Raw genomic sequence first — 27883 nt, 5'->3', positions numbered from 1 at the left:
TTCAACTTCAGATGAGGAATACCATTGTTGAAAATGACACTCAAATGCACAGGTGTCAAACTTGTGGCCCTCCAGGTGTGATGGACTACAGTTCCCATCATCCCCTGCCAGCATCATGCCGGCAGGGGATGATGGGAACTGTAGTCCATAACACCTGGAGGGCCGCGAGTTTGACACCTATGCTCTAATGGTCCCAAACCCGATTTGGTTGCGCAAGCTGGGCCAATCTTGTCAGTTCTGAGAAGCTCAGCAGAGTCAGTCCTGAGTAGTACTTGGGTAGGCCACAACCAAGAAAGTTTAGGGTTGCTACAAAGGGGCCGGCAAGGACAAACCATCTTCATTCACCTCTTCCCTTGAACACCCTATGACCGTGGTGGCCAACCTACAGCACTCCAGATGTTCATGGACTACAATTCCCCTCAGCCAATTGGCCATGCTGTCAGGGGCTGATGGGAATTGTAGTTCATGAACATCTGGAGTGCCATAGGTTTGCCACCACTGCCCTATGAGGTCACCCTACAAGGCTGTAGCTTGCTGGCACCTTCCACCACCTAAAAACCCCACTGAAGACTTCTTTTATTTATGGAGATGGTTCAGGAGAGGTCATTGAGCACTACATTAACCTGACTGAGAGACATTAATTCATTGCTACTTGCCGAGACACAACACTCTTTTCTGCCAGATTCTTTCAACCCAGAGTTTTGACTAAAAGGGAAAGACAAGAAGGTAACCTATAAAAAGCGCTTCGTCAGCTCTTTTGGTTGCCAAGTTTTGGAACTGTTCTGCTAAACATAATGCGCTTTGCTGCCTCCGAGACAACTGCAAGAAGTTTGTTGCCAAACTTCACGCTATTATGGCGTACGAGCATCATTCAGTTTGCAGATGTGCTGGGCATTTCACTCTTTTTCCCCATTTGTCATTCCACACAGGCAGTGGTGGGATCCAAAAATTTTAGTAACAGGTTCCCTCGCCAGCCCCCCCTCAGCAAAGGGGGCAGAGGCACACCTAGGCAAACCTGAGCCCTGGGCAAAACCTGAGTTGGATGCCCCCCCATGGGCAGCCACCCCACCACGACCCCCCCAATTTTTTTTTGCACCAGGTCATTTCTAAATCATCATCACATTATAGAAAATGCCCCAACTGACAAATCTGAACACAGCAATGGTGAAACACACAGGTTCTTTGATAGAAACTGGTAAGATAAAAGGCTGGGAATCAATGAATTGCAGTACCTGAAAGGGATTAACCCAGTTCAGGGAGTTACATTATTAGTCGCAATTGCTATTTGGAACCTTCACGTTCAAAGGCAGTATGCCTCTCAGGGAGGCGAGGGCGTGGAGATGGAAAAGCGGACCCAATTAGTAACCCCCTCTCGGCACACACAAATAATTAGTAACCCACTCTCGGGAACTGGTGAGAACCTGCTGGATCCCACCTCTGCACACAGGGTACAACAACCTGGATATCCCAGGCTAACCTGATCTCATCACCTCTTGGACCCTTTCCACACGGGCCAATTAAATTGGGATAACACTGGTAAAAAAAAACCAGGTTGAGGGGGAACTTTGCATGGATCTCGATCCTAATGTGGATCTGCTCCGCATTCCCCCCTCCGGGTTTTTCCAAGAATCGCGATATGTGCAATTCTTTTGTTTTAACATGCCTCGCAGGTGTGGCTGAGCGAACGGCCATGGCTGTGAGGTGTGTTACGCGGCTGTGATCCAACAAAAAAATCACAGTCCCTGACTCCCATCTGTGGAGCCATGCAGGGACAGTCGTGCCTGCCTCCGAAGCTGTGATTCAGAGGGAGGGACCCCCCAAAAAACGTGCCTCCTAGTGAAGGCGCACCCCCCCCCCGGGTTCGCATGGCTAGCCAGCCATGTGAATGGGCCAGAGTGAAGACGCATTCATGTCACCCGCTTTTCACCCGCTTTCATTTTGCTGTGCAGAAGGAGCCTGGGAAACAGCAGATTTGGCCTTGGTGAGTATTTGGATGGGAGGCCACCAAGGGAACCAGAGTAGAGGCCAAGACGCAAGGAACAGCAAACCACCCCTGAATGTCTCTTGCTTCAAAACCCCCATCAAGGGTCACCATAGTTCAGCTGCAACTTGACGACAAACAACAACCATAAAAGGATATAATGCTAAAACGGCAAAAAAAAGAGCCACCGTTATCTCAAGTAACACCTCGCACCTCTGACAGTCAGTCACTTTGCATTTTCCTCCTCACCCACTTTTCCCAAAACAATAGGAGGATAGTCTGAAGGACGAGAAGAAATAAAAGGCAATCAGTGGTGGTTGTTAAAGCATTGACCTGAGAGAGACACCCCCCCCACCCGCTCCTTTCCCATTAGAAACGCCACAAGAGGACTCCACCACTGCTGGCATTTGGAGTGCTGCTACCTTTCCAAGAGAGGCCATTGCAATAAGTCCCTTCTAGCCTTTGCTTTTAGGACTAACGCAGGGTGGACAGGAGGTCACTCATGAGTGAGCACACACTCTCCAAACAATTAAACGTAGCTCTCTACACTTTTTGTGTCCTCCCTTTTAAAACTAGCTCAACAGTTTTTCTCCTCTTTCGCTTTCTTTTGTCCAAAGCAGGAAGAAGTAGACAGCGTCAACACCCTTTCCAACTGCACCTCCTCCTCCGTCACACAGGCATGGTTGCTCTGGGCACAGCAGGAGTGTGCTACAGTCTCTTCTCACGTGCTCCAAAGCTGTTATTTGCCACTGTGAGTGAAACAATAGAAGTAAATTTGCCACTGTGAGTGAAACAATAGAAGTAAATGTTTATTATCCTCCTGGAGGGCAAGTTGCATTTCGAGGTGGTTGTGGTGGTTGTTTGCGCTGGGAAGGAACAGCCGTGACTTACCCCGGCTGACATTGCTGATGGGGAAGGGACAGCCTCCATGGTGCTGCCTCCTCCCCTTCCCCTGCCTTGCGAGCTCTTCTGGGCTTGCGAGGCTTTGGCTTGCCAGCAACGCAGGGCCCGGCGGGTCTCGGGCGCCAGGCAGTGATGCTTGGCGCCCTTACGTCATCCAGGGAGGTGGGGCCGGGTGGCCTATTTAGGCCTGAGCTCGGCCTCCCCACCTCCTAATGAATTTAGGTGTCTGGGGGACAGCACTGTTGGCTGCCCAGTACACATACCACAAGATCAGACCCCCATGCTGCGCCTTACGCTTCTGTTTACCTTGAACCAATTTTGTTAATAAATGTTTTATTACCACACAGAAATGTTGGTTGTAGTAAAAGTTCTTTTAATAGCAGGAGAGTAGTAGCTGCTTCCCTCAGGCAGCAAGACTACCTGAGGCCCCTCCGCACATGCACTTTCAATCCACTTTCAATGCATGTTGCAGCTGGATTTTACTGTGCGAAGCAGCAAAATCCACTTGCAAACAATTGTGAAAGTGGATTAAAAGGGCATTATTCTGCATGTGCGGAAGGGGCCTGAGCCTTGCAGAGGCGGCCTGAAATGCTGCAATGTTCGTTTGTGACATTTTAAGAGTTCCCAAGGCTTAAAGAGGAGGAGGAGGAGGAGAAGAAGAAGAAAGAGAAGGAGCAGGAGCAGGAGCAGGAGGAGCAAGGGGAGGAGCAGGAGCAGGAGGAAGCTCCCAGAAACATATCTGATTTTGTGTGAGGGCTCAAGGGGTTAGCAAGATGAGGGCTGTTCTTTAAAGAAGAAGAGTTGGTTTCTATACTCTGCCTTTTCTTTATGTTTTAGGAGTCTCAAATTCCCTCCCCCTCCCTTATAACAATCACTTTCTGAGGTAGTGGGGCTGAGGGAATTCTGAGGGAACTGTGGCTAGTCCAAGGTCACCCAGCGGGCTACATGTGGAGGAGCGGGAAATCAAATCCAGTTCTCCAGATTAGAGTTTGCCGCTCTTTGAGTGCCTCCCAACAAGCTAAAGGAAGGAACAGAGCACTGGTACTTTTCCCCCTGTGCATGTTTTGTGCATGTTACACATTTGGTTGGCCAATGGGCATAGTGTATTTTGGTATTCTATAGTTCTTTATCAGTTTCTCCATTTTTAAATGTGAGATTTAACCAGAGCAATGCACTCTTTCTTCTCCCTTTCAAAGCTGCTCTCCACCTCTTCCCTCCTGCACACAACCCTCTTCCAGCCTCCCCTTCCGCCGTCTGAATATGCTCCAAGAGCACACCGAGGAATGCGCATTATAAAACCAACAGGACGAGAGACCTTATCTGAGCAATTAATCTTTACAGCTATCTGCTTTATTCAATCTCACCTTACCATTTTCTATTATTTTAAAACTTTTATGTTACCTAGTAAAAACCACAAAATAATTGCATTTCCCTCTTAGGATTATTTTTATGTTCTAATTTCTGCTTTTTATTGAAACCAGCTTCTTTGTGCAAAAGGAAGAGGGGTGGGGGTTGCAGTGCATTAACTGCGCTTTGCTGAAATTCGGGATAAGCTCGTGCCGTGGAGACGGATGATAACACACAAAGGAAAACTTCACAGCAAACTTCTTGAAAAGGTCAGCAAGTGGACTGCTAGAAGGAGTGATATCCTCAAATGCTCAGGAGCAAGACCTGCGCCTGATCAAACACAGGGAAGGGCTTTAATAAATGTTTATAAGTTCATGAAGGTCTAAACCCATCCGAAGTATCTGGCACTAAAAGGTAAGCAGGATTTGAACACTGCAGTGATAGTACCTGAGAAACTAACGACATTTACATCACTAGTTTTCATGAGTCAGAGCTCACTACTTCAGGTGCAGAGGCGTAGCTCCAAGGGGATAGGGGCAACGCACCGGGCGCACCCCCCTGTGGGGGTGTGACAAGGGCATTCTGGGGGTGTAGCGGGGATGTTCTGGGGTGGGAGAGGGGTGTTCTGGGGCAGGACGGGACGGGGGATGGAGGACCCACCAGTTCACCAGCCGCTTTTCCCCCTTGCTGCACCTCTGATCAGGTGCACTGAAGTATACATCCATTAGGCTGATATATTCGTATAGCTTTCATTTAAGTTAACTGTTCGTTTATATCCTGACTTTCTTCTAATGAAGACCCAAAGCAGTTTACATTATTCTTCTCTCCTCCATTTTGATCCTCATCAGAACCCTGTTGTTAATTTGATGACCCATCTGGAGTTACAAATAAATACGTTAGGACTTGAGCCCTTATTTATTGTGTTTTGGCAATTACAAGTAATTCTGTCACTGTATATTCCGGTCCTTTTTGTTGCATACAAAAGCCTCGCTCTTGCTTAGTTTATGCAAAGGTCAACAATTAGTCAAGCTAGCCCGGTATTGTCTACTGCCTCTAGCAAACCCTTAGATGAAACTGCAGTTCAGCATCGGGCAAAATCAATGAAGACATTCACAATTTTACAACCATTGCACCGGACATGTAGACAGCTGGAGTTCTGGGGATATAAAAAGAAAATGAATTAAAAACAAAAGAGCCAGACTAGGCCCCAGTAATAACCGAAGGTCTGGGTCAATATACTTTGCGCACAAATATGGTTCGGCTTTAAGGAGTTTACAACCCTGGAAACAAATAAAGGTCAGGGAAGAAGCAATCGAATTCCAAATAGAGATCAAAACTTGCATCTTCTGGTGAAGAATTGCAGTAAATACTTGGCCAAGGAAACTTAGGAGTGAAGAGAATCCTTTCCCAGTTCAGAGCAGAATCTTGAGAATTAAAACTTTTTAAAAACTCAGACAAAAGAATGAGGTGCTCTAGCTCTCACTGTCTTTGAAAAAAACCCTTGAGAAACCAAGGCTCATTCCGCACATGCAGAATAATGCACTTTCAAACTGCTTTCAGTGCTCTTTAAAGCTGTGCGGAATAGCAAAATCCACTTGCAAACAGTTGCGAAAGTGGTTTGAAAATGCATTATTTTGCGTGTGCGGAAGGGGCCCAACACAACTAGTCACTTGATGAAGGTTCTACTGTTTTTAAACCCATTAATGCAGGGGTGTCCAACTCTGGTGCCTTAGATGTTCATGGACTACAATTCCCATCAGCCCCTGCCAACATGGCCAAATTGGCCATGCTGGCAGGTGCTGATGGGATTTGTAGTCCTTGAACATCTGGGGGACCAGAGTTGGACACTACTGCATTAATCCATGTGTCCTTGTTCTCAATCTAGGGCTTTTGGGTCCCTTCAGTAGTGAACCTTCTCCCAACCCACTCATAATTGGGGGATGAATAAACACATAAGAGTTATTTGTGGCACTTCCCAAAAAGGAGAGCAGCAGATGGCAAGAGGATGGGGGATGGCAAAAAGAATTTGCCTTGGTTGCCTCCATAGTTTCCACAGAAGAAGGAGATTTCTGTCTGCTGACCTTAGCTTTCCTGACTTTAGAAGAAGACATTGGATTTATATCCCAATTTTCACAAGAAGTCCCAAAGTGGCTTAGAAACTCCTTTCAATTCCCCTGCCCACAACAGACACCTTGTGGGGTTGATGGGGCTGAGGGAATTCTGAGAGAACTGTGACAGACCCAAAGTCACCCAGCAGGCTGCTTGGGGAGGAGTGGGGACACAAAACTGATTCGCCAGATTAGAGTCCACCATTCAGATGTCCTCTTCCTCTACACCTCCCACACCACATAAATATCCTCTGAAATTACGTTCTTTGATGTACGATGTCCTGAGATGCAGTGAGAAAGAATCTCTTGTTTTCTGCATGCTCAGAGAATTTATCTCCTCTGTGCCCTAACTCTGTGTGGGCCAGACCTTCATTTCCTGTTATCTGCCAGGAAGTGATGTGTACATATCAAGTTGCAGCCAATTTATGGCAACCCCATAGGAATTTCGAGATGAGATGTTCATGGGGTGGGTTGCCATTGCCTGCCTCTAAGCTGCAACAATGGACTTCCTTAGTGGTCTCCCACCCAAATACTAACTGCCAACCCTGCTTAGATTCTGAGATCCAATGAAATCAGGCTACCCTGGGTCATCCATCTCTCTAGCACAGTTTTTCCCAACCTTTTAAACGTCGTGGTACCCTTGACCTCGCTCTTCATATCTCAGGGTACCTTTGAAGTTTGTTTGTCTTTTTTTCCATTTTTTAGGGTTTTTCCCGTTTTTGGCCTGTAGGTGGGGGGAGTGGCAAGTAGGGGGAGGGGAGGGGAAGCCACGTTGACAGCCGTGTTGTTTGTTTGCCTATATTCAGCATGGATTGGGGGGATTTAAAGGGAGAGCTCCGAATTTAAGGGAGAGCATTTAAAGGGAGAGCATGCCGAATTTAGGCAAATAAAACAATGCTGTTTTTCAGTGTTGTTTAAAGGGAGCCCATGAGGCTTCCAACCCCCCCGTCAAAATCCATTTGATTCTGGTGTCTGTGGGGGGCAAGCGGTAACATTGTCATGGTAACCCTGGAACGTGCTCATGGCACCCCAGGGTACCACGGAACCCTGATTGGGAATCACTGCTCTAGCACATAGGTGTCAAACTCGCGGCCCTCCAGATGTTATGGACCACAGTTCCCATCATGCTGGCAGGGGATGATGGGAACTGTGGTCCATATGGTGGGGGGGGGGGGGGGTGGGGGGGGGGGGGGGTGGGGGGGGGGGGGGGTGGGGGGGGGGGGGGGTGGGGGGGGGGGGGGGTGGGGGGGGGGGGGGGTGGGGGGGGGGGGGGGTGGGGGGGGGGGGGGGTGGGGGGGGGGGGGGGTGGGGGGGGGGGGGGGTGGGGGGGGGGGGGGGTGGGGGGGGGGGGGGGTGGGGGGGGGGGGGGGTGGGGGGGGGGGGGGGTGGGGGGGGGGGGGGGTGGGGGGGGGGGGGGGTGGGGGGGGGGGGGGGTGGGGGGGGGGGGGGGTGGGGGGGGGGGGGGGTGGGGGGGGGGGGGGGTGGGGGGGGGGGGGGGTGGGGGGGGGGGGGGGTGGGGGGGGGGGGGGGTGGGGGGGGGGGGGGGTGGGGGGGGGGGGGGGTGGGGGGGGGGGGGGGTGGGGGGGGGGGGGGGTGGGGGGGGGGGGGGGTGGGGGGGGGGGGGGGTGGGGGGGGGGGGGGGTGGGGGGGGGGGGGGGTGGGGGGGGGGGGGGGTGGGGGGGGGGGGGGGTGGGGGGGGGGGGGGGTGGGGGGGGGGGGGGGTGGGGGGGGGGGGGGGTGGGGGGGGGGGGGGGTGGGGGGGGGGGGGGGTGGGGGGGGGGGGGGGTGGGGGGGGGGGGGGGTGGGGGGGGGGGGGGGTGGGGGGGGGGGGGGGTGGGGGGGGGGGGGGGTGGGGGGGGGGGGGGGTGGGGGGGGGGGGGGGTGGGGGGGGGGGGGGGTGGGGGGGGGGGGGGGTGGGGGGGGGGGGGGGTGGGGGGGGGGGGGGGTGGGGGGGGGGGGGGGTGGGGGGGGGGGGGGGTGGGGGGGGGGGGGGGTGGGGGGGGGGGGGGGTGGGGGGGGGGGGGGGTGGGGGGGGGGGGGGGTGGGGGGGGGGGGGGGTGGGGGGGGGGGGGGGTGGGGGGGGGGGGGGGTGGGGGGGGGGGGGGGTGGGGGGGGGGGGGGGTGGGGGGGGGGGGGGGTGGGGGGGGGGGGGGGTGGGGGGGGGGGGGGGTGGGGGGGGGGGGGGGTGGGGGGGGGGGGGGGTGGGGGGGGGGGGGGGTGGGGGGGGGGGGGGGTGGGGGGGGGGGGGGGTGGGGGGGGGGGGGGGTGGGGGGGGGGGGGGGTGGGGGGGGGGGGGGGTGGGGGGGGGGGGGGGTGGGGGGGGGGGGGGGTGGGGGGGGGGGGGGGTGGGGGGGGGGGGGGGTGGGGGGGGGGGGGGGTGGGGGGGGGGGGGGGTGGGGGGGGGGGGGGGTGGGGGGGGGGGGGGGTGGGGGGGGGGGGGGGTGGGGGGGGGGGGGGGTGGGGGGGGGGGGGGGTGGGGGGGGGGGGGGGTGGGGGGGGGGGGGGGTGGGGGGGGGGGGGGGTGGGGGGGGGGGGGGGTGGGGGGGGGGGGGGGTGGGGGGGGGGGGGGGTGGGGGGGGGGGGGGGTGGGGGGGGGGGGGGGTGGGGGGGGGGGGGGGTGGGGGGGGGGGGGGGTGGGGGGGGGGGGGGGTGGGGGGGGGGGGGGGTGGGGGGGGGGGGGGGTGGGGGGGGGGGGGGGTGGGGGGGGGGGGGGGTGGGGGGGGGGGGGGGTGGGGGGGGGGGGGGGTGGGGGGGGGGGGGGGTGGGGGGGGGGGGGGGTGGGGGGGGGGGGGGGTGGGGGGGGGGGGGGGTGGGGGGGGGGGGGGGTGGGGGGGGGGGGGGGTGGGGGGGGGGGGGGGTGGGGGGGGGGGGGGGTGGGGGGGGGGGGGGGTGGGGGGGGGGGGGGGTGGGGGGGGGGGGGGGTGGGGGGGGGGGGGGGTGGGGGGGGGGGGGGGTGGGGGGGGGGGGGGGTGGGGGGGGGGGGGGGTGGGGGGGGGGGGGGGTGGGGGGGGGGGGGGGTGGGGGGGGGGGGGGGTGGGGGGGGGGGGGGGTGGGGGGGGGGGGGGGTGGGGGGGGGGGGGGGTGGGGGGGGGGGGGGGTGGGGGGGGGGGGGGGTGGGGGGGGGGGGGGGTGGGGGGGGGGGGGGGTGGGGGGGGGGGGGGGTGGGGGGGGGGGGGGGTGGGGGGGGGGGGGGGTGGGGGGGGGGGGGGGTGGGGGGGGGGGGGGGTGGGGGGGGGGGGGGGTGGGGGGGGGGGGGGGTGGGGGGGGGGGGGGGTGGGGGGGGGGGGGGGTGGGGGGGGGGGGGGGTGGGGGGGGGGGGGGGTGGGGGGGGGGGGGGGTGGGGGGGGGGGGGGGTGGGGGGGGGGGGGGGTGGGGGGGGGGGGGGGTGGGGGGGGGGGGGGGTGGGGGGGGGGGGGGGTGGGGGGGGGGGGGGGTGGGGGGGGGGGGGGGTGGGGGGGGGGGGGGGTGGGGGGGGGGGGGGGTGGGGGGGGGGGGGGGTGGGGGGGGGGGGGGGTGGGGGGGGGGGGGGGTGGGGGGGGGGGGGGGTGGGGGGGGGGGGGGGTGGGGGGGGGGGGGGGTGGGGGGGGGGGGGGGTGGGGGGGGGGGGGGGTGGGGGGGGGGGGGGGTGGGGGGGGGGGGGGGTGGGGGGGGGGGGGGGTGGGGGGGGGGGGGGGTGGGGGGGGGGGGGGGTGGGGGGGGGGGGGGGTGGGGGGGGGGGGGGGTGGGGGGGGGGGGGGGTGGGGGGGGGGGGGGGTGGGGGGGGGGGGGGGTGGGGGGGGGGGGGGGTGGGGGGGGGGGGGGGTGGGGGGGGGGGGGGGTGGGGGGGGGGGGGGGTGGGGGGGGGGGGGGGTGGGGGGGGGGGGGGGTGGGGGGGGGGGGGGGTGGGGGGGGGGGGGGGTGGGGGGGGGGGGGGGTGGGGGGGGGGGGGGGTGGGGGGGGGGGGGGGTGGGGGGGGGGGGGGGTGGGGGGGGGGGGGGGTGGGGGGGGGGGGGGGTGGGGGGGGGGGGGGGTGGGGGGGGGGGGGGGTGGGGGGGGGGGGGGGTGGGGGGGGGGGGGGGTGGGGGGGGGGGGGGGTGGGGGGGGGGGGGGGTGGGGGGGGGGGGGGGTGGGGGGGGGGGGGGGTGGGGGGGGGGGGGGGTGGGGGGGGGGGGGGGTGGGGGGGGGGGGGGGTGGGGGGGGGGGGGGGTGGGGGGGGGGGGGGGTGGGGGGGGGGGGGGGTGGGGGGGGGGGGGGGTGGGGGGGGGGGGGGGTGGGGGGGGGGGGGGGTGGGGGGGGGGGGGGGTGGGGGGGGGGGGGGGTGGGGGGGGGGGGGGGTGGGGGGGGGGGGGGGTGGGGGGGGGGGGGGGTGGGGGGGGGGGGGGGTGGGGGGGGGGGGGGGTGGGGGGGGGGGGGGGTGGGGGGGGGGGGGGGTGGGGGGGGGGGGGGGTGGGGGGGGGGGGGGGTGGGGGGGGGGGGGGGTGGGGGGGGGGGGGGGTGGGGGGGGGGGGGGGTGGGGGGGGGGGGGGGTGGGGGGGGGGGGGGGTGGGGGGGGGGGGGGGTGGGGGGGGGGGGGGGTGGGGGGGGGGGGGGGTGGGGGGGGGGGGGGGTGGGGGGGGGGGGGGGTGGGGGGGGGGGGGGGTGGGGGGGGGGGGGGGTGGGGGGGGGGGGGGGTGGGGGGGGGGGGGGGTGGGGGGGGGGGGGGGTGGGGGGGGGGGGGGGTGGGGGGGGGGGGGGGTGGGGGGGGGGGGGGGTGGGGGGGGGGGGGGGTGGGGGGGGGGGGGGGTGGGGGGGGGGGGGGGTGGGGGGGGGGGGGGGTGGGGGGGGGGGGGGGTGGGGGGGGGGGGGGGTGGGGGGGGGGGGGGGTGGGGGGGGGGGGGGGTGGGGGGGGGGGGGGGTGGGGGGGGGGGGGGGTGGGGGGGGGGGGGGGTGGGGGGGGGGGGGGGTGGGGGGGGGGGGGGGTGGGGGGGGGGGGGGGTGGGGGGGGGGGGGGGTGGGGGGGGGGGGGGGTGGGGGGGGGGGGGGGTGGGGGGGGGGGGGGGTGGGGGGGGGGGGGGGTGGGGGGGGGGGGGGGTGGGGGGGGGGGGGGGTGGGGGGGGGGGGGGGTGGGGGGGGGGGGGGGTGGGGGGGGGGGGGGGTGGGGGGGGGGGGGGGTGGGGGGGGGGGGGGGTGGGGGGGGGGGGGGGTGGGGGGGGGGGGGGGTGGGGGGGGGGGGGGGTGGGGGGGGGGGGGGGTGGGGGGGGGGGGGGGTGGGGGGGGGGGGGGGTGGGGGGGGGGGGGGGTGGGGGGGGGGGGGGGTGGGGGGGGGGGGGGGTGGGGGGGGGGGGGGGTGGGGGGGGGGGGGGGTGGGGGGGGGGGGGGGTGGGGGGGGGGGGGGGTGGGGGGGGGGGGGGGTGGGGGGGGGGGGGGGTGGGGGGGGGGGGGGGTGGGGGGGGGGGGGGGTGGGGGGGGGGGGGGGTGGGGGGGGGGGGGGGTGGGGGGGGGGGGGGGTGGGGGGGGGGGGGGGTGGGGGGGGGGGGGGGTGGGGGGGGGGGGGGGTGGGGGGGGGGGGGGGTGGGGGGGGGGGGGGGTGGGGGGGGGGGGGGGTGGGGGGGGGGGGGGGTGGGGGGGGGGGGGGGTGGGGGGGGGGGGGGGTGGGGGGGGGGGGGGGTGGGGGGGGGGGGGGGTGGGGGGGGGGGGGGGTGGGGGGGGGGGGGGGTGGGGGGGGGGGGGGGTGGGGGGGGGGGGGGGTGGGGGGGGGGGGGGGTGGGGGGGGGGGGGGGTGGGGGGGGGGGGGGGTGGGGGGGGGGGGGGGTGGGGGGGGGGGGGGGTGGGGGGGGGGGGGGGTGGGGGGGGGGGGGGGTGGGGGGGGGGGGGGGTGGGGGGGGGGGGGGGTGGGGGGGGGGGGGGGTGGGGGGGGGGGGGGGTGGGGGGGGGGGGGGGTGGGGGGGGGGGGGGGTGGGGGGGGGGGGGGGTGGGGGGGGGGGGGGGTGGGGGGGGGGGGGGGTGGGGGGGGGGGGGGGTGGGGGGGGGGGGGGGTGGGGGGGGGGGGGGGTGGGGGGGGGGGGGGGTGGGGGGGGGGGGGGGTGGGGGGGGGGGGGGGTGGGGGGGGGGGGGGGTGGGGGGGGGGGGGGGTGGGGGGGGGGGGGGGTGGGGGGGGGGGGGGGTGGGGGGGGGGGGGGGTGGGGGGGGGGGGGGGTGGGGGGGGGGGGGGGTGGGGGGGGGGGGGGGTGGGGGGGGGGGGGGGTGGGGGGGGGGGGGGGTGGGGGGGGGGGGGGGTGGGGGGGGGGGGGGGTGGGGGGGGGGGGGGGTGGGGGGGGGGGGGGGTGGGGGGGGGGGGGGGTGGGGGGGGGGGGGGGTGGGGGGGGGGGGGGGTGGGGGGGGGGGGGGGTGGGGGGGGGGGGGGGTGGGGGGGGGGGGGGGTGGGGGGGGGGGGGGGTGGGGGGGGGGGGGGGTGGGGGGGGGGGGGGGTGGGGGGGGGGGGGGGTGGGGGGGGGGGGGGGTGGGGGGGGGGGGGGGTGGGGGGGGGGGGGGGTGGGGGGGGGGGGGGGTGGGGGGGGGGGGGGGTGGGGGGGGGGGGGGGTGGGGGGGGGGGGGGGTGGGGGGGGGGGGGGGTGGGGGGGGGGGGGGGTGGGGGGGGGGGGGGGTGGGGGGGGGGGGGGGTGGGGGGGGGGGGGGGTGGGGGGGGGGGGGGGTGGGGGGGGGGGGGGGTGGGGGGGGGGGGGGGTGGGGGGGGGGGGGGGTGGGGGGGGGGGGGGGTGGGGGGGGGGGGGGGTGGGGGGGGGGGGGGGTGGGGGGGGGGGGGGGTGGGGGGGGGGGGGGGTGGGGGGGGGGGGGGGTGGGGGGGGGGGGGGGTGGGGGGGGGGGGGGGTGGGGGGGGGGGGGGGTGGGGGGGGGGGGGGGTGGGGGGGGGGGGGGGTGGGGGGGGGGGGGGGTGGGGGGGGGGGGGGGTGGGGGGGGGGGGGGGTGGGGGGGGGGGGGGGTGGGGGGGGGGGGGGGTGGGGGGGGGGGGGGGTGGGGGGGGGGGGGGGTGGGGGGGGGGGGGGGTGGGGGGGGGGGGGGGTGGGGGGGGGGGGGGGTGGGGGGGGGGGGGGGTGGGGGGGGGGGGGGGTGGGGGGGGGGGGGGGTGGGGGGGGGGGGGGGTGGGGGGGGGGGGGGGTGGGGGGGGGGGGGGGTGGGGGGGGGGGGGGGTGGGGGGGGGGGGGGGTGGGGGGGGGGGGGGGTGGGGGGGGGGGGGGGTGGGGGGGGGGGGGGGTGGGGGGGGGGGGGGGTGGGGGGGGGGGGGGGTGGGGGGGGGGGGGGGTGGGGGGGGGGGGGGGTGGGGGGGGGGGGGGGTGGGGGGGGGGGGGGGTGGGGGGGGGGGGGGGTGGGGGGGGGGGGGGGTGGGGGGGGGGGGGGGTGGGGGGGGGGGGGGGTGGGGGGGGGGGGGGGTGGGGGGGGGGGGGGGTGGGGGGGGGGGGGGGTGGGGGGGGGGGGGGGTGGGGGGGGGGGGGGGTGGGGGGGGGGGGGGGTGGGGGGGGGGGGGGGTGGGGGGGGGGGGGGGTGGGGGGGGGGGGGGGTGGGGGGGGGGGGGGGTGGGGGGGGGGGGGGGTGGGGGGGGGGGGGGGTGGGGGGGGGGGGGGGTGGGGGGGGGGGGGGGTGGGGGGGGGGGGGGGTGGGGGGGGGGGGGGGTGGGGGGGGGGGGGGGTGGGGGGGGGGGGGGGTGGGGGGGGGGGGGGGTGGGGGGGGGGGGGGGTGGGGGGGGGGGGGGGTGGGGGGGGGGGGGGGTGGGGGGGGGGGGGGGTGGGGGGGGGGGGGGGTGGGGGGGGGGGGGGGTGGGGGGGGGGGGGGGTGGGGGGGGGGGGGGGTGGGGGGGGGGGGGGGTGGGGGGGGGGGGGGGTGGGGGGGGGGGGGGGTGGGGGGGGGGGGGGGTGGGGGGGGGGGGGGGTGGGGGGGGGGGGGGGTGGGGGGGGGGGGGGGTGGGGGGGGGGGGGGGTGGGGGGGGGGGGGGGTGGGGGGGGGGGGGGGTGGGGGGGGGGGGGGGTGGGGGGGGGGGGGGGTGGGGGGGGGGGGGGGTGGGGGGGGGGGGGGGTGGGGGGGGGGGGGGGTGGGGGGGGGGGGGGGTGGGGGGGGGGGGGGGTGGGGGGGGGGGGGGGTGGGGGGGGGGGGGGGTGGGGGGGGGGGGGGGTGGGGGGGGGGGGGGGTGGGGGGGGGGGGGGGTGGGGGGGGGGGGGGGTGGGGGGGGGGGGGGGTGGGGGGGGGGGGGGGTGGGGGGGGGGGGGGGTGGGGGGGGGGGGGGGTGGGGGGGGGGGGGGGTGGGGGGGGGGGGGGGTGGGGGGGGGGGGGGGTGGGGGGGGGGGGGGGTGGGGGGGGGGGGGGGTGGGGGGGGGGGGGGGTGGGGGGGGGGGGGGGTGGGGGGGGGGGGGGGTGGGGGGGGGGGGGGGTGGGGGGGGGGGGGGGTGGGGGGGGGGGGGGGTGGGGGGGGGGGGGGGTGGGGGGGGGGGGGGGTGGGGGGGGGGGGGGGTGGGGGGGGGGGGGGGTGGGGGGGGGGGGGGGTGGGGGGGGGGGGGGGTGGGGGGGGGGGGGGGTGGGGGGGGGGGGGGGTGGGGGGGGGGGGGGGTGGGGGGGGGGGGGGGTGGGGGGGGGGGGGGGTGGGGGGGGGGGGGGGTGGGGGGGGGGGGGGGTGGGGGGGGGGGGGGGTGGGGGGGGGGGGGGGTGGGGGGGGGGGGGGGTGGGGGGGGGGGGGGGTGGGGGGGGGGGGGGGTGGGGGGGGGGGGGGGTGGGGGGGGGGGGGGGTGGGGGGGGGGGGGGGTGGGGGGGGGGGGGGGTGGGGGGGGGGGGGGGTGGGGGGGGGGGGGGGTGGGGGGGGGGGGGGGTGGGGGGGGGGGGGGGTGGGGGGGGGGGGGGGTGGGGGGGGGGGGGGGTGGGGGGGGGGGGGGGTGGGGGGGGGGGGGGGTGGGGGGGGGGGGGGGTGGGGGGGGGGGGGGGTGGGGGGGGGGGGGGGTGGGGGGGGGGGGGGGTGGGGGGGGGGGGGGGTGGGGGGGGGGGGGGGTGGGGGGGGGGGGGGGTGGGGGGGGGGGGGGGTGGGGGGGGGGGGGGGTGGGGGGGGGGGGGGGTGGGGGGGGGGGGGGGTGGGGGGGGGGGGGGGTGGGGGGGGGGGGGGGTGGGGGGGGGGGGGGGTGGGGGGGGGGGGGGGTGGGGGGGGGGGGGGGTGGGGGGGGGGGGGGGTGGGGGGGGGGGGGGGTGGGGGGGGGGGGGGGTGGGGGGGGGGGGGGGTGGGGGGGGGGGGGGGTGGGGGGGGGGGGGGGTGGGGGGGGGGGGGGGTGGGGGGGGGGGGGGGTGGGGGGGGGGGGGGGTGGGGGGGGGGGGGGGTGGGGGGGGGGGGGGGTGGGGGGGGGGGGGGGTGGGGGGGGGGGGGGGTGGGGGGGGGGGGGGGTGGGGGGGGGGGGGGGTGGGGGGGGGGGGGGGTGGGGGGGGGGGGGGGTGGGGGGGGGGGGGGGTGGGGGGGGGGGGGGGTGGGGGGGGGGGGGGGTGGGGGGGGGGGGGGGTGGGGGGGGGGGGGGGTGGGGGGGGGGGGGGGTGGGGGGGGGGGGGGGTGGGGGGGGGGGGGGGTGGGGGGGGGGGGGGGTGGGGGGGGGGGGGGGTGGGGGGGGGGGGGGGTGGGGGGGGGGGGGGGTGGGGGGGGGGGGGGGTGGGGGGGGGGGGGGGTGGGGGGGGGGGGGGGTGGGGGGGGGGGGGGGTGGGGGGGGGGGGGGGTGGGGGGGGGGGGGGGTGGGGGGGGGGGGGGGTGGGGGGGGGGGGGGGTGGGGGGGGGGGGGGGTGGGGGGGGGGGGGGGTGGGGGGGGGGGGGGGTGGGGGGGGGGGGGGGTGGGGGGGGGGGGGGGTGGGGGGGGGGGGGGGTGGGGGGGGGGGGGGGTGGGGGGGGGGGGGGGTGGGGGGGGGGGGGGGTGGGGGGGGGGGGGGGTGGGGGGGGGGGGGGGTGGGGGGGGGGGGGGGTGGGGGGGGGGGGGGGTGGGGGGGGGGGGGGGTGGGGGGGGGGGGGGGTGGGGGGGGGGGGGGGTGGGGGGGGGGGGGGGTGGGGGGGGGGGGGGGTGGGGGGGGGGGGGGGTGGGGGGGGGGGGGGGTGGGGGGGGGGGGGGGTGGGGGGGGGGGGGGGTGGGGGGGGGGGGGGGTGGGGGGGGGGGGGGGTGGGGGGGGGGGGGGGTGGGGGGGGGGGGGGGTGGGGGGGGGGGGGGGTGGGGGGGGGGGGGGGTGGGGGGGGGGGGGGGTGGGGGGGGGGGGGGGTGGGGGGGGGGGGGGGTGGGGGGGGGGGGGGGTGGGGGGGGGGGGGGGTGGGGGGGGGGGGGGGTGGGGGGGGGGGGGGGTGGGGGGGGGGGGGGGTGGGGGGGGGGGGGGGTGGGGGGGGGGGGGGGTGGGGGGGGGGGGGGGTGGGGGGGGGGGGGGGTGGGGGGGGGGGGGGGTGGGGGGGGGGGGGGGTGGGGGGGGGGGGGGGTGGGGGGGGGGGGGGGTGGGGGGGGGGGGGGGTGGGGGGGGGGGGGGGTGGGGGGGGGGGGGGGTGGGGGGGGGGGGGGGTGGGGGGGGGGGGGGGTGGGGGGGGGGGGGGGTGGGGGGGGGGGGGGGTGGGGGGGGGGGGGGGTGGGGGGGGGGGGGGGTGGGGGGGGGGGGGGGTGGGGGGGGGGGGGGGTGGGGGGGGGGGGGGGTGGGGGGGGGGGGGGGTGGGGGGGGGGGGGGGTGGGGGGGGGGGGGGGTGGGGGGGGGGGGGGGTGGGGGGGGGGGGGGGTGGGGGGGGGGGGGGGTGGGGGGGGGGGGGGGTGGGGGGGGGGGGGGGTGGGGGGGGGGGGGGGTGGGGGGGGGGGGGGGTGGGGGGGGGGGGGGGTGGGGGGGGGGGGGGGTGGGGGGGGGGGGGGGTGGGGGGGGGGGGGGGTGGGGGGGGGGGGGGGTGGGGGGGGGGGGGGGTGGGGGGGGGGGGGGGTGGGGGGGGGGGGGGGTGGGGGGGGGGGGGGGTGGGGGGGGGGGGGGGTGGGGGGGGGGGGGGGTGGGGGGGGGGGGGGGTGGGGGGGGGGGGGGGTGGGGGGGGGGGGGGGTGGGGGGGGGGGGGGGTGGGGGGGGGGGGGGGTGGGGGGGGGGGGGGGTGGGGGGGGGGGGGGGTGGGGGGGGGGGGGGGTGGGGGGGGGGGGGGGTGGGGGGGGGGGGGGGTGGGGGGGGGGGGGGGTGGGGGGGGGGGGGGGTGGGGGGGGGGGGGGGTGGGGGGGGGGGGGGGTGGGGGGGGGGGGGGGTGGGGGGGGGGGGGGGTGGGGGGGGGGGGGGGTGGGGGGGGGGGGGGGTGGGGGGGGGGGGGGGTGGGGGGGGGGGGGGGTGGGGGGGGGGGGGGGTGGGGGGGGGGGGGGGTGGGGGGGGGGGGGGGTGGGGGGGGGGGGGGGTGGGGGGGGGGGGGGGTGGGGGGGGGGGGGGGTGGGGGGGGGGGGGGGTGGGGGGGGGGGGGGGTGGGGGGGGGGGGGGGTGGGGGGGGGGGGGGGTGGGGGGGGGGGGGGGTGGGGGGGGGGGGGGGTGGGGGGGGGGGGGGGTGGGGGGGGGGGGGGGTGGGGGGGGGGGGGGGTGGGGGGGGGGGGGGGTGGGGGGGGGGGGGGGTGGGGGGGGGGGGGGGTGGGGGGGGGGGGGGGTGGGGGGGGGGGGGGGTGGGGGGGGGGGGGGGTGGGGGGGGGGGGGGGTGGGGGGGGGGGGGGGTGGGGGGGGGGGGGGGTGGGGGGGGGGGGGGGTGGGGGGGGGGGGGGGTGGGGGGGGGGGGGGGTGGGGGGGGGGGGGGGTGGGGGGGGGGGGGGGTGGGGGGGGGGGGGGGTGGGGGGGGGGGGGGGTGGGGGGGGGGGGGGGTGGGGGGGGGGGGGGGTGGGGGGGGGGGGGGGTGGGGGGGGGGGGGGGTGGGGGGGGGGGGGGGTGGGGGGGGGGGGGGGTGGGGGGGGGGGGGGGTGGGGGGGGGGGGGGGTGGGGGGGGGGGGGGGTGGGGGGGGGGGGGGGTGGGGGGGGGGGGGGGTGGGGGGGGGGGGGGGTGGGGGGGGGGGGGGGTGGGGGGGGGGGGGGGTGGGGGGGGGGGGGGGTGGGGGGGGGGGGGGGTGGGGGGGGGGGGGGGTGGGGGGGGGGGGGGGTGGGGGGGGGGGGGGGTGGGGGGGGGGGGGGGTGGGGGGGGGGGGGGGTGGGGGGGGGGGGGGGTGGGGGGGGGGGGGGGTGGGGGGGGGGGGGGGTGGGGGGGGGGGGGGGTGGGGGGGGGGGGGGGTGGGGGGGGGGGGGGGTGGGGGGGGGGGGGGGTGGGGGGGGGGGGGGGTGGGGGGGGGGGGGGGTGGGGGGGGGGGGGGGTGGGGGGGGGGGGGGGTGGGGGGGGGGGGGGGTGGGGGGGGGGGGGGGTGGGGGGGGGGGGGGGTGGGGGGGGGGGGGGGTGGGGGGGGGGGGGGGTGGGGGGGGGGGGGGGTGGGGGGGGGGGGGGGTGGGGGGGGGGGGGGGTGGGGGGGGGGGGGGGTGGGGGGGGGGGGGGGTGGGGGGGGGGGGGGGTGGGGGGGGGGGGGGGTGGGGGGGGGGGGGGGTGGGGGGGGGGGGGGGTGGGGGGGGGGGGGGGTGGGGGGGGGGGGGGGTGGGGGGGGGGGGGGGTGGGGGGGGGGGGGGGTGGGGGGGGGGGGGGGTGGGGGGGGGGGGGGGTGGGGGGGGGGGGGGGTGGGGGGGGGGGGGGGTGGGGGGGGGGGGGGGTGGGGGGGGGGGGGGGTGGGGGGGGGGGGGGGTGGGGGGGGGGGGGGGTGGGGGGGGGGGGGGGTGGGGGGGGGGGGGGGTGGGGGGGGGGGGGGGTGGGGGGGGGGGGGGGTGGGGGGGGGGGGGGGTGGGGGGGGGGGGGGGTGGGGGGGGGGGGGGGTGGGGGGGGGGGGGGGTGGGGGGGGGGGGGGGTGGGGGGGGGGGGGGGTGGGGGGGGGGGGGGGTGGGGGGGGGGGGGGGTGGGGGGGGGGGGGGGTGGGGGGGGGGGGGGGTGGGGGGGGGGGGGGGTGGGGGGGGGGGGGGGTGGGGGGGGGGGGGGGTGGGGGGGGGGGGGGGTGGGGGGGGGGGGGGGTGGGGGGGGGGGGGGGTGGGGGGGGGGGGGGGTGGGGGGGGGGGGGGGTGGGGGGGGGGGGGGGTGGGGGGGGGGGGGGGTGGGGGGGGGGGGGGGTGGGGGGGGGGGGGGGTGGGGGGGGGGGGGGGTGGGGGGGGGGGGGGGTGGGGGGGGGGGGGGGTGGGGGGGGGGGGGGGTGGGGGGGGGGGGGGGTGGGGGGGGGGGGGGGTGGGGGGGGGGGGGGGTGGGGGGGGGGGGGGGTGGGGGGGGGGGGGGGTGGGGGGGGGGGGGGGTGGGGGGGGGGGGGGGTGGGGGGGGGGGGGGGTGGGGGGGGGGGGGGGTGGGGGGGGGGGGGGGTGGGGGGGGGGGGGGGTGGGGGGGGGGGGGGGTGGGGGGGGGGGGGGGTGGGGGGGGGGGGGGGTGGGGGGGGGGGGGGGTGGGGGGGGGGGGGGGTGGGGGGGGGGGGGGGTGGGGGGGGGGGGGGGTGGGGGGGGGGGGGGGTGGGGGGGGGGGGGGGTGGGGGGGGGGGGGGGTGGGGGGGGGGGGGGGTGGGGGGGGGGGGGGGTGGGGGGGGGGGGGGGTGGGGGGGGGGGGGGGTGGGGGGGGGGGGGGGTGGGGGGGGGGGGGGGTGGGGGGGGGGGGGGGTGGGGGGGGGGGGGGGTGGGGGGGGGGGGGGGTGGGGGGGGGGGGGGGTGGGGGGGGGGGGGGGTGGGGGGGGGGGGGGGTGGGGGGGGGGGGGGGTGGGGGGGGGGGGGGGTGGGGGGGGGGGGGGGTGGGGGGGGGGGGGGGTGGGGGGGGGGGGGGGTGGGGGGGGGGGGGGGTGGGGGGGGGGGGGGGTGGGGGGGGGGGGGGGTGGGGGGGGGGGGGGGTGGGGGGGGGGGGGGGTGGGGGGGGGGGGGGGTGGGGGGGGGGGGGGGTGGGGGGGGGGGGGGGTGGGGGGGGGGGGGGGTGGGGGGGGGGGGGGGTGGGGGGGGGGGGGGGTGGGGGGGGGGGGGGGTGGGGGGGGGGGGGGGTGGGGGGGGGGGGGGGTGGGGGGGGGGGGGGGTGGGGGGGGGGGGGGGTGGGGGGGGGGGGGGGTGGGGGGGGGGGGGGGTGGGGGGGGGGGGGGGTGGGGGGGGGGGGGGGTGGGGGGGGGGGGGGGTGGGGGGGGGGGGGGGTGGGGGGGGGGGGGGGTGGGGGGGGGGGGGGGTGGGGGGGGGGGGGGGTGGGGGGGGGGGGGGGTGGGGGGGGGGGGGGGTGGGGGGGGGGGGGGGTGGGGGGGGGGGGGGGTGGGGGGGGGGGGGGGTGGGGGGGGGGGGGGGTGGGGGGGGGGGGGGGTGGGGGGGGGGGGGGGTGGGGGGGGGGGGGGGTGGGGGGGGGGGGGGGTGGGGGGGGGGGGGGGTGGGGGGGGGGGGGGGTGGGGGGGGGGGGGGGTGGGGGGGGGGGGGGGTGGGGGGGGGGGGGGGTGGGGGGGGGGGGGGGTGGGGGGGGGGGGGGGTGGGGGGGGGGGGGGGTGGGGGGGGGGGGGGGTGGGGGGGGGGGGGGGTGGGGGGGGGGGGGGGTGGGGGGGGGGGGGGGTGGGGGGGGGGGGGGGTGGGGGGGGGGGGGGGTGGGGGGGGGGGGGGGTGGGGGGGGGGGGGGGTGGGGGGGGGGGGGGGTGGGGGGGGGGGGGGGTGGGGGGGGGGGGGGGTGGGGGGGGGGGGGGGTGGGGGGGGGGGGGGGTGGGGGGGGGGGGGGGTGGGGGGGGGGGGGGGTGGGGGGGGGGGGGGGTGGGGGGGGGGGGGGGTGGGGGGGGGGGGGGGTGGGGGGGGGGGGGGGTGGGGGGGGGGGGGGGTGGGGGGGGGGGGGGGTGGGGGGGGGGGGGGGTGGGGGGGGGGGGGGGTGGGGGGGGGGGGGGGTGGGGGGGGGGGGGGGTGGGGGGGGGGGGGGGTGGGGGGGGGGGGGGGTGGGGGGGGGGGGGGGTGGGGGGGGGGGGGGGTGGGGGGGGGGGGGGGTGGGGGGGGGGGGGGGTGGGGGGGGGGGGGGGTGGGGGGGGGGGGGGGTGGGGGGGGGGGGGGGTGGGGGGGGGGGGGGGTGGGGGGGGGGGGGGGTGGGGGGGGGGGGGGGTGGGGGGGGGGGGGGGTGGGGGGGGGGGGGGGTGGGGGGGGGGGGGGGTGGGGGGGGGGGGGGGTGGGGGGGGGGGGGGGTGGGGGGGGGGGGGGGTGGGGGGGGGGGGGGGTGGGGGGGGGGGGGGGTGGGGGGGGGGGGGGGTGGGGGGGGGGGGGGGTGGGGGGGGGGGGGGGTGGGGGGGGGGGGGGGTGGGGGGGGGGGGGGGTGGGGGGGGGGGGGGGTGGGGGGGGGGGGGGGTGGGGGGGGGGGGGGGTGGGGGGGGGGGGGGGTGGGGGGGGGGGGGGGTGGGGGGGGGGGGGGGTGGGGGGGGGGGGGGGTGGGGGGGGGGGGGGGTGGGGGGGGGGGGGGGTGGGGGGGGGGGGGGGTGGGGGGGGGGGGGGGTGGGGGGGGGGGGGGGTGGGGGGGGGGGGGGGTGGGGGGGGGGGGGGGTGGGGGGGGGGGGGGGTGGGGGGGGGGGGGGGTGGGGGGGGGGGGGGGTGGGGGGGGGGGGGGGTGGGGGGGGGGGGGGGTGGGGGGGGGGGGGGGTGGGGGGGGGGGGGGGTGGGGGGGGGGGGGGGTGGGGGGGGGGGGGGGTGGGGGGGGGGGGGGGTGGGGGGGGGGGGGGGTGGGGGGGGGGGGGGGTGGGGGGGGGGGGGGGTGGGGGGGGGGGGGGGTGGGGGGGGGGGGGGGTGGGGGGGGGGGGGGGTGGGGGGGGGGGGGGGTGGGGGGGGGGGGGGGTGGGGGGGGGGGGGGGTGGGGGGGGGGGGGGGTGGGGGGGGGGGGGGGTGGGGGGGGGGGGGGGTGGGGGGGGGGGGGGGTGGGGGGGGGGGGGGGTGGGGGGGGGGGGGGGTGGGGGGGGGGGGGGGTGGGGGGGGGGGGGGGTGGGGGGGGGGGGGGGTGGGGGGGGGGGGGGGTGGGGGGGGGGGGGGGTGGGGGGGGGGGGGGGTGGGGGGGGGGGGGGGTGGGGGGGGGGGGGGGTGGGGGGGGGGGGGGGTGGGGGGGGGGGGGGGTGGGGGGGGGGGGGGGTGGGGGGGGGGGGGGGTGGGGGGGGGGGGGGGTGGGGGGGGGGGGGGGTGGGGGGGGGGGGGGGTGGGGGGGGGGGGGGGTGGGGGGGGGGGGGGGTGGGGGGGGGGGGGGGTGGGGGGGGGGGGGGGTGGGGGGGGGGGGGGGTGGGGGGGGGGGGGGGTGGGGGGGGGGGGGGGTGGGGGGGGGGGGGGGTGGGGGGGGGGGGGGGTGGGGGGGGGGGGGGGTGGGGGGGGGGGGGGGTGGGGGGGGGGGGGGGTGGGGGGGGGGGGGGGTGGGGGGGGGGGGGGGTGGGGGGGGGGGGGGGTGGGGGGGGGGGGGGGTGGGGGGGGGGGGGGGTGGGGGGGGGGGGGGGTGGGGGGGGGGGGGGGTGGGGGGGGGGGGGGGTGGGGGGGGGGGGGGGTGGGGGGGGGGGGGGGTGGGGGGGGGGGGGGGTGGGGGGGGGGGGGGGTGGGGGGGGGGGGGGGTGGGGGGGGGGGGGGGTGGGGGGGGGGGGGGGTGGGGGGGGGGGGGGGTGGGGGGGGGGGGGGGTGGGGGGGGGGGGGGGTGGGGGGGGGGGGGGGTGGGGGGGGGGGGGGGTGGGGGGGGGGGGGGGTGGGGGGGGGGGGGGGTGGGGGGGGGGGGGGGTGGGGGGGGGGGGGGGTGGGGGGGGGGGGGGGTGGGGGGGGGGGGGGGTGGGGGGGGGGGGGGGTGGGGGGGGGGGGGGGTGGGGGGGGGGGGGGGTGGGGGGGGGGGGGGGTGGGGGGGGGGGGGGGTGGGGGGGGGGGGGGGTGGGGGGGGGGGGGGGTGGGGGGGGGGGGGGGTGGGGGGGGGGGGGGGTGGGGGGGGGGGGGGGTGGGGGGGGGGGGGGGTGGGGGGGGGGGGGGGTGGGGGGGGGGGGGGGTGGGGGGGGGGGGGGGTGGGGGGGGGGGGGGGTGGGGGGGGGGGGGGGTGGGGGGGGGGGGGGGTGGGGGGGGGGGGGGGTGGGGGGGGGGGGGGGTGGGGGGGGGGGGGGGTGGGGGGGGGGGGGGGTGGGGGGGGGGGGGGGTGGGGGGGGGGGGGGGTGGGGGGGGGGGGGGGTGGGGGGGGGGGGGGGTGGGGGGGGGGGGGGGTGGGGGGGGGGGGGGGTGGGGGGGGGGGGGGGTGGGGGGGGGGGGGGGTGGGGGGGGGGGGGGGTGGGGGGGGGGGGGGGTGGGGGGGGGGGGGGGTGGGGGGGGGGGGGGGTGGGGGGGGGGGGGGGTGGGGGGGGGGGGGGGTGGGGGGGGGGGGGGGTGGGGGGGGGGGGGGGTGGGGGGGGGGGGGGGTGGGGGGGGGGGGGGGTGGGGGGGGGGGGGGGTGGGGGGGGGGGGGGGTGGGGGGGGGGGGGGGTGGGGGGGGGGGGGGGTGGGGGGGGGGGGGGGTGGGGGGGGGGGGGGGTGGGGGGGGGGGGGGGTGGGGGGGGGGGGGGGTGGGGGGGGGGGGGGGTGGGGGGGGGGGGGGGTGGGGGGGGGGGGGGGTGGGGGGGGGGGGGGGTGGGGGGGGGGGGGGGTGGGGGGGGGGGGGGGTGGGGGGGGGGGGGGGTGGGGGGGGGGGGGGGTGGGGGGGGGGGGGGGTGGGGGGGGGGGGGGGTGGGGGGGGGGGGGGGTGGGGGGGGGGGGGGGTGGGGGGGGGGGGGGGTGGGGGGGGGGGGGGGTGGGGGGGGGGGGGGGTGGGGGGGGGGGGGGGTGGGGGGGGGGGGGGGTGGGGGGGGGGGGGGGTGGGGGGGGGGGGGGGTGGGGGGGGGGGGGGGTGGGGGGGGGGGGGGGTGGGGGGGGGGGGGGGTGGGGGGGGGGGGGGGTGGGGGGGGGGGGGGGTGGGGGGGGGGGGGGGTGGGGGGGGGGGGGGGTGGGGGGGGGGGGGGGTGGGGGGGGGGGGGGGTGGGGGGGGGGGGGGGTGGGGGGGGGGGGGGGTGGGGGGGGGGGGGGGTGGGGGGGGGGGGGGGTGGGGGGGGGGGGGGGTGGGGGGGGGGGGGGGTGGGGGGGGGGGGGGGTGGGGGGGGGGGGGGGTGGGGGGGGGGGGGGGTGGGGGGGGGGGGGGGTGGGGGGGGGGGGGGGTGGGGGGGGGGGGGGGTGGGGGGGGGGGGGGGTGGGGGGGGGGGGGGGTGGGGGGGGGGGGGGGTGGGGGGGGGGGGGGGTGGGGGGGGGGGGGGGTGGGGGGGGGGGGGGGTGGGGGGGGGGGGGGGTGGGGGGGGGGGGGGGTGGGGGGGGGGGGGGGTGGGGGGGGGGGGGGGTGGGGGGGGGGGGGGGTGGGGGGGGGGGGGGGTGGGGGGGGGGGGGGGTGGGGGGGGGGGGGGGTGGGGGGGGGGGGGGGTGGGGGGGGGGGGGGGTGGGGGGGGGGGGGGGTGGGGGGGGGGGGGGGTGGGGGGGGGGGGGGGTGGGGGGGGGGGGGGGTGGGGGGGGGGGGGGGTGGGGGGGGGGGGGGGTGGGGGGGGGGGGGGGTGGGGGGGGGGGGGGGTGGGGGGGGGGGGGGGTGGGGGGGGGGGGGGGTGGGGGGGGGGGGGGGTGGGGGGGGGGGGGGGTGGGGGGGGGGGGGGGTGGGGGGGGGGGGGGGTGGGGGGGGGGGGGGGTGGGGGGGGGGGGGGGTGGGGGGGGGGGGGGGTGGGGGGGGGGGGGGGTGGGGGGGGGGGGGGGTGGGGGGGGGGGGGGGTGGGGGGGGGGGGGGGTGGGGGGGGGGGGGGGTGGGGGGGGGGGGGGGTGGGGGGGGGGGGGGGTGGGGGGGGGGGGGGGTGGGGGGGGGGGGGGGTGGGGGGGGGGGGGGGTGGGGGGGGGGGGGGGTGGGGGGGGGGGGGGGTGGGGGGGGGGGGGGGTGGGGGGGGGGGGGGGTGGGGGGGGGGGGGGGTGGGGGGGGGGGGGGGTGGGGGGGGGGGGGGGTGGGGGGGGGGGGGGGTGGGGGGGGGGGGGGGTGGGGGGGGGGGGGGGTGGGGGGGGGGGGGGGTGGGGGGGGGGGGGGGTGGGGGGGGGGGGGGGTGGGGGGGGGGGGGGGTGGGGGGGGGGGGGGGTGGGGGGGGGGGGGGGTGGGGGGGGGGGGGGGTGGGGGGGGGGGGGGGTGGGGGGGGGGGGGGGTGGGGGGGGGGGGGGGTGGGGGGGGGGGGGGGTGGGGGGGGGGGGGGGTGGGGGGGGGGGGGGGTGGGGGGGGGGGGGGGTGGGGGGGGGGGGGGGTGGGGGGGGGGGGGGGTGGGGGGGGGGGGGGGTGGGGGGGGGGGGGGGTGGGGGGGGGGGGGGGTGGGGGGGGGGGGGGGTGGGGGGGGGGGGGGGTGGGGGGGGGGGGGGGTGGGGGGGGGGGGGGGTGGGGGGGGGGGGGGGTGGGGGGGGGGGGGGGTGGGGGGGGGGGGGGGTGGGGGGGGGGGGGGGTGGGGGGGGGGGGGGGTGGGGGGGGGGGGGGGTGGGGGGGGGGGGGGGTGGGGGGGGGGGGGGGTGGGGGGGGGGGGGGGTGGGGGGGGGGGGGGGTGGGGGGGGGGGGGGGTGGGGGGGGGGGGGGGTGGGGGGGGGGGGGGGTGGGGGGGGGGGGGGGTGGGGGGGGGGGGGGGTGGGGGGGGGGGGGGGTGGGGGGGGGGGGGGGTGGGGGGGGGGGGGGGTGGGGGGGGGGGGGGGTGGGGGGGGGGGGGGGTGGGGGGGGGGGGGGGTGGGGGGGGGGGGGGGTGGGGGGGGGGGGGGGTGGGGGGGGGGGGGGGTGGGGGGGGGGGGGGGTGGGGGGGGGGGGGGGTGGGGGGGGGGGGGGGTGGGGGGGGGGGGGGGTGGGGGGGGGGGGGGGTGGGGGGGGGGGGGGGTGGGGGGGGGGGGGGGTGGGGGGGGGGGGGGGTGGGGGGGGGGGGGGGTGGGGGGGGGGGGGGGTGGGGGGGGGGGGGGGTGGGGGGGGGGGGGGGTGGGGGGGGGGGGGGGTGGGGGGGGGGGGGGGTGGGGGGGGGGGGGGGTGGGGGGGGGGGGGGGTGGGGGGGGGGGGGGGTGGGGGGGGGGGGGGGTGGGGGGGGGGGGGGGTGGGGGGGGGGGGGGGTGGGGGGGGGGGGGGGTGGGGGGGGGGGGGGGTGGGGGGGGGGGGGGGTGGGGGGGGGGGGGGGTGGGGGGGGGGGGGGGTGGGGGGGGGGGGGGGTGGGGGGGGGGGGGGGTGGGGGGGGGGGGGGGTGGGGGGGGGGGGGGGTGGGGGGGGGGGGGGGTGGGGGGGGGGGGGGGTGGGGGGGGGGGGGGGTGGGGGGGGGGGGGGGTGGGGGGGGGGGGGGGTGGGGGGGGGGGGGGGTGGGGGGGGGGGGGGGTGGGGGGGGGGGGGGGTGGGGGGGGGGGGGGGTGGGGGGGGGGGGGGGTGGGGGGGGGGGGGGGTGGGGGGGGGGGGGGGTGGGGGGGGGGGGGGGTGGGGGGGGGGGGGGGTGGGGGGGGGGGGGGGTGGGGGGGGGGGGGGGTGGGGGGGGGGGGGGGTGGGGGGGGGGGGGGGTGGGGGGGGGGGGGGGTGGGGGGGGGGGGGGGTGGGGGGGGGGGGGGGTGGGGGGGGGGGGGGGTGGGGGGGGGGGGGGGTGGGGGGGGGGGGGGGTGGGGGGGGGGGGGGGTGGGGGGGGGGGGGGGTGGGGGGGGGGGGGGGTGGGGGGGGGGGGGGGTGGGGGGGGGGGGGGGTGGGGGGGGGGGGGGGTGGGGGGGGGGGGGGGTGGGGGGGGGGGGGGGTGGGGGGGGGGGGGGGTGGGGGGGGGGGGGGGTGGGGGGGGGGGGGGGTGGGGGGGGGGGGGGGTGGGGGGGGGGGGGGGTGGGGGGGGGGGGGGGTGGGGGGGGGGGGGGGTGGGGGGGGGGGGGGGTGGGGGGGGGGGGGGGTGGGGGGGGGGGGGGGTGGGGGGGGGGGGGGGTGGGGGGGGGGGGGGGTGGGGGGGGGGGGGGGTGGGGGGGGGGGGGGGTGGGGGGGGGGGGGGGTGGGGGGGGGGGGGGGGGGGGGGGGGGGGGGGGGGGGGGGGGGGGGGGGGGGGGGTGGGGGGGGTGGGGGGGGGGGGGGGGGGGGGGGGGGGGGGGGGGGGGGGGGGGGGGGGGGGGGGGGGGGGGGGGGGGGGGGGGGGGGGGGGGGGGGGGGGGGGGGTGAGGCAAAGGGGGGGGGGGGGGGGGGGGGGGGGGATGGGAATTGTAGTTCCTGAACATCTGGAGAGCCGCAGGTTCCCTACCCCTGGCTTAGAAGAAGAAGAGTTTGGATTTATATCCCCCTTTCTCTCCTACAGGAGACTCAAAGGGGCTTACAATCTCCTTGCCCTTCCCCCCTCACAACAAACACCCTGTGAGGTGGGTGGCGCTGAGAGAGTTCCGAAGAACTGTGACTAGCCCAAGGTCACCCAGCTGGCATGTGTGGGAGTACACAGGCTAATCTGAATTCCCCAGATAAGCCTCCACAGCTCAGGCGGCAGAGCGGGGAATCAAACCTGGTTCTTCCAGATTAGATACGCGAGCTCTTAACCTCCTATACCACTGCTGCTTAGGTTGCCAGCCTCCCACTACATTT

The sequence above is a fragment of the Sphaerodactylus townsendi genome, linkage group LG07 (assembly GCF_021028975.2).
Source record: "Sphaerodactylus townsendi isolate TG3544 linkage group LG07, MPM_Stown_v2.3, whole genome shotgun sequence".
NCBI lineage: Eukaryota > Metazoa > Chordata > Lepidosauria > Squamata > Sphaerodactylidae > Sphaerodactylus > Sphaerodactylus townsendi.
The sequence above is the reverse complement of the archived record's forward strand: the minus strand, read 5'-3'. Positions refer to the sequence as shown.